The sequence below is a fragment of the Brachycentrus maculatus genome, unplaced genomic scaffold, assembly GCF_059751285.1.
Source record: "Brachycentrus maculatus isolate JH-2025_06_01 unplaced genomic scaffold, ASM5975128v1 h1tg000694l, whole genome shotgun sequence".
NCBI lineage: Eukaryota > Metazoa > Arthropoda > Insecta > Trichoptera > Brachycentridae > Brachycentrus > Brachycentrus maculatus.
This window is the reverse complement of record NW_028281426.1, coordinates 55001-60820: the sequence shown is the minus strand read 5'-3', so window position 1 is coordinate 60820 and position 5820 is coordinate 55001.

Below are 5820 nucleotides of genomic sequence, written 5' to 3'. Positions count from 1 at the left end.
AAGGAAATTGAAAAAGGAGTAGAGGAAGACAGAGAAAAACTTAGTTTATTCAGGTATATCAAAAACTTGAAAGTGGTTATATAAGGAGTCGAAATAATCGGGGGGCATGTTTGAGGAGAAGCGTGAACGTGGAAGAGGCGAATAATGTTTGCAAAGACAGTTGTGTTTTTTTCTATTTTCTCTGCCTACCCTGCTGAGAAGCGGTGTAGTGGTTAGTTCGTTGGTTATAATACTTGTGTGTATAAAAGCGATAAAAGTAGTCTGAATGCAGTCAAAATGCAAACTCTTAGTCATCTAAGAGTATGCATTTATCGTCTGCATTCAGTCTACAACTATCATATACTTTTTTTTCAAATTCATTAGACATTAGATGTTCATATGGTGATATAAGGAAATAATGTAGGGCTGTGATAACCATTATTGATAAAAATAACAGAATATCATGATTCAAGAACAAGGTTTCTAAATTGGTTCATATATACAGAACTTCCGAGAATTTGAGAAGTGTGGTTGTTAATAATGGGTAGAATTGGTGAATGTTACACGTGTGTAAAGCGATCACTTAAACCAGCCTATGACGGTCGTCGGCCCCGTAAATGCCCAGACTTCCATATTCTTCTTCATCTTTGATGAGATGCCAAAAAATAAAATAAGAGAATATGATTTATTTATAGATTTGGCGTTTAATTTGTAGAACTCCATTTAATTTTATCAAATAATGGTTTAAAGAGTCTAGTAAAATGTATTTTTTCATAAATTGATTCGGCTGTCACTTTTTGGTAAAATCTACACATATTTAATTTAAATTTTACTTATAAGATTCAACTATTTCTTAAAATATACTGTGACACGTGATTTGATGCATTAGGCATCATTTTCAAACACCACAATATGTTTCAAATATCGTAATAAATACGGTGTTTGAAAATGATGCGGAATGCATCGAAATACGTGTCACCGCAGATTTTAAGAAATAGTGGTATTTACTAAGTAAAACTTTTATAAAAAACTGTATTTTATTATTGAAAATACATGTTTCATATTGTATTAGTTTGAATACGTCATAACAAGGGGAAACAATTATCACAAAGTTATATTTATGTGTTTTTAACAATAAAATACAATTTAATAGACTCTCAAAACCAGTGTTTGATTTAAAGATTTGATGTAAAAAAGAATATAACAACAATTTGAAACAAACTCTTTTACTGAAAGCTGAATTTTTTCTTTCTGAAAATGATGCAGAATGCATCGAAACACGTGTGACAGAAGATTTTATTTTTTGATATCTCATCAAAGATGAAGAAGAATATGGAAGTCTGGGCATTTACGGGGCTTACGACCGTCATAGGCTGGTTTAAGTGATCACCTTACATACGTGTAACATTCACCAATTCTACCCATTATTGACAACCACACTACTCAAATTCTTGGAAGTTCTTTATATATGAACCGTAAATGCCCAGACTTCCATATTCTTCTTCATCTTTGATGAGATATCAAAAAATAATATGAAAATAACTCCTGTAATTGGAGATAATCCTGATTTTGTGAACAAGTATTTGGACACACTCAAAATGTTGTACAGAAGATTTTAATAAATAGTGATATTTACTAAGTAAAACTTGAATAAAAAATGAATTTCTTCTTATTGTATGAATGAAGTAAATTTTATTACATCCTGTATATCATTCAAATGGTATATATTTTTATTTTGTTGTGATATGATAAGAAAGTGAAGAAAGGTATCTATAATCAATAATCCGATATCTCTTTTAGCTATCGGATAAGGTTCTAGGAATTTCGATAGGAGTGGTCATAACATGTCCTCACTTAAATGGCTTTGCTTAATAAATATTTGAGTATTAAAAAAATACATTGAATTTATTTTTATTTTTTTATATCAATTATGTCAATTTTTTTTTAAATTGAACTTATATATAGAATATATGTTTTTGGGCAATCTTATAACATAAACAGACTATTTATACTGGTCGAAATTTCGATAATACAGCCGTTTGAAATCATTGGGCAGATAATGCGTGTGCATAAGTATAAACGAAAAACATACAAAATTTACAATCGATGACAGTATGAATGAACCAACGATTGGAACATTATGTATAAATGAAATTGTCAATTGGATCATACTAAGATGGCAAATAAAGAAGGTCAGGTAAGGGGTTGAGGGGGAGAGGTAGTGTCGATTGAACACTAAGCATACTAAAACTAACTAACAAACCATCACGCCGCTTCGCGAGGGGTAGGCAGAAAGAATCGAACGCCACACCAATCTGTCTTTGCAAACATTATTCGCCTCTTCTACATTCATGCATCTCCTCACACATACCCGACGATTATCACGACTCCTGATCCAGCCGCTTTCAAGTATTTGACATACCTGATTGTGCCAAGTTTTCTTCGGTCTTCCTCTGCTTTTTTTTCCAACCACATTCGCCTCATAAATTTGTTTAACCGTTCTTTCTTCACTCATACGTTCCACATGTCTAAACCATCTCAACACACCTTTCTTAATTTCAACGATAATGCTTATCTCAGCCTTACATCCTTTCCTTATTTCATCATTCAAACATCTATCAAACACCGTTTTGCCAAACATTTGCCACGCGTACTAAGCATACTATCATTTTTCAAATATTTTTAAAAGTTATTTTAATTTTTTCCTATTGTAATGAATATAAGGTAGGTATTAATTTTATTTTATTTTATTTTATTTATTTACGGTTCACAAACAATGAAAAACATATTAAAATAAACGAAATACAGTGCAATACAAATAGTTTTGATGTTTTTCATCAATTAGATGGGAACACAACAAGCTTACAGAAACAATAAAGGTGCAGGTTAAACACATATCGCTCACTCCTTTCAAGAACGTCATAAATCAAAAAACTTGATTTTTCAGGAGAACGTTTTTAAAGTTCAAACATAAAATACAATGTATCAAAAATAAATATCAAGCCACTTATTTAACTTATTTAATTTTTACTATGCAACAGATCTTTTTAGGTAAAACCTGAATATTTTTTCTCCATTTGAAAAATATTTAGTTTATTTAAAAAAATAATTAAACAATACCTTTTCTTCAAAATGCAAAAATAACACTTTCTGCCCTGTAGCGGGTAAATATTAAGTTAAAATATGCCGCTTTTGCTGGGATATAGTACATTTTCTGGGCATTACGAAAACATGCACAACTCAAAATTGACGATTTTTGATTTATGACGTTCTTGAAAGGAGTGAGCGATATATAAAGAATAGTAATTTGGTTCTAAAAAAAGGGTAGTAACAATTAAAAGTAATGAAGTAAGAAAAATAAAAATAAAAATTAGAAGTAAAAATAAAAAGTGAAATTAAACTACGCTACATAAGGTATAAAATTCAGGACTCCACCAGATTGGTGAAATCAATTTGAAATTGATTTCACCAATCCGGTGATAGTCCTCTTGTATTTCTCCGTCCCATCATTAAATATGTCGATGGTCACATTATCAATATTTTCTAAATTATTATACAATCTTAGCATCCTAGAAATGGAGTAAAAGTGTGCCATATTATTGTTATATACAGTATCTACTCAATGAATTAGGGCCACCCAATATTTTTTTGAATACTCTGAAATCTTTTGGATTATTACCCATTATTTTACATAAATACTTTAAGTTTTCTATTGACATCTAATATCATGTATATTACCTTCAATAATATGTAAAATATACCTGGATTATTTATGCCTTTACAAAATTTCAAACCCTTTTTCTGAGAAAGGTCCCTAATTAGCACAGGTAGACAGATAGTTGAAAGTTCAAAAAATAGTCCTATCTCATTTATTAGTGAAGTTTCTTGAGTTCTGGTTGTTGTTTTGTTCAGAGAGGTTATATAGTTATCGTGTCTTGTGAAAAAAACTTCATTTTTAATTTTAGTTCATAAAGTATATTTTTTTTTTTGTAAACACAAGTGTTTTTTTTGGAAAGGACAAAATGGGAAAAAGTAAAGTCATTTCTGAGGAAAAAAAGTCTAGTGTTATAGTGCTACTGAAATTAGGAATACTATCTAATAGAGAAATTTCAAAAAAAGAAAACGTTTCTCGTCAAACAGTGGACAGATTTTCAAAATCAATAAAAAATTAGTCACCCGCCACCAGCAATCGGCGAAAGAACTGTCGTAGGATTAGAAAAACAACACCGAGGGCTGATCGAAAAATCGTTCAAAGTGCCTTAGAAACCCGTAGTGCATCAGCAAAAACATTAAAAATAAAATTGGAAGAAGAGGGTATAAATATATCGGTATCAACACTGAGGCGACGTCTTTACGAAGTAAATCTGAAATGCAGGCGCAGTGTAAAAGTACCAAAATTGACACCACGAATGAAAGCGGATCGATTAAAATGGGCCAGGCTACATCGAAATTAATCGGTAGATGATTGGAAAAAGGTATTTATTTTAATTGAATTTTCAACATATCATTTTAGTAAATAAACCTATATATTTAAATTAAACTTAAATTTTCATTATTTTTCAGGTCATCTTTAGTGATAAGTGCCGGTTAGAAGCCGTGACAGAGAGCCGTCGATTCGTCAGGAGAACACAAATGGAACGTTACAATGAGGTCTGTGTGGTAAAAGTTATCAAACACCCCCCTGCAACAATGATATGGTCATGTATTATTAACAATTTACCTGGACCGTTGTTTTTCGTGGAATGAACAATGAACCAAAATTCCTATAAGCAGGTCCTCGAACGAATTTTATTGCCCTTCTACCATACACTCGACCCAACAGAAGGTCCATACACCTTCATGCAGGATGGGGCACCTTGCCACCGGGCTAAATCAACAATAAAATTTTTGTCCAACAAAAATCTGCCTTGCTCCCCTGGCCTGGAAATTCTCCGGACCTTAATCCTATAGAAAACGTATGGAGCATGTTAAAAATAAGGTTTACTCATTTCCAAATCCGACAGTAGACTGTCTAAAAAAAATATTCAAAAAATTTGGTCAGAAGACGAAGAAATAAAAAACATGATACAACAGTGCATTTTAAGTATGCCAAAAAGAATTGAGGCAGTTATTTCTGCCAAAGGTGGAAATACTAAATACTAACTATATTTATATGAAAATATATGCATAATTTAAGCGTAATAAAGTGTTCATGTGTAAATAAAATTCAATGTTGTTTTATTCAAGGTTTTCTCTGAGTTATTTCTGTTTGAATTGAGAAATTGAACAAAATTCTGCGTGGCCCTAATTCATTGAGTAGATACTGTACTGGGAGAGAAAATGTGTTGCGCCTCCTTAACCGCCGAGAGGGAACATTCATTGCTATCTTCTCGACACAAAATGCTGAATCAATGTTACCATGGATTATATTATAAAGATACATTAAGTCTGCAATTTGTCTCCTGATTTCCAATTTATCAATATTGAAATATTCTAAGCGCTTCTCATAACTTAACAGGCATATAAATTTTAAACGCTTGCATGTTTCGACTCATAGTTTGAAATAAATATAAATATATAAAATAATGTTCAATCTCTAAAAACCTCACTAGAAACAAATTATTTGAAGGTCGATTGCTTTAGAATTCGTAAACAGTTTTTCTTTTAATTCGAACCATTTTTCCGAAATTTTCCGTTTTCCACCTCTGAACTAATTTAGCTCCGAACTGGGCGATAGATTAGATTAAGAAAAGTACAAAAGAAATGAAAAAAGAGAATGAAGGGGTTTCTGACGAACTGGCTTATTGGGCGAAGGGGTCTGTCGGAGGGGGTGAAGGCGGCCAAGGGGGTGGTCCGAAAGGG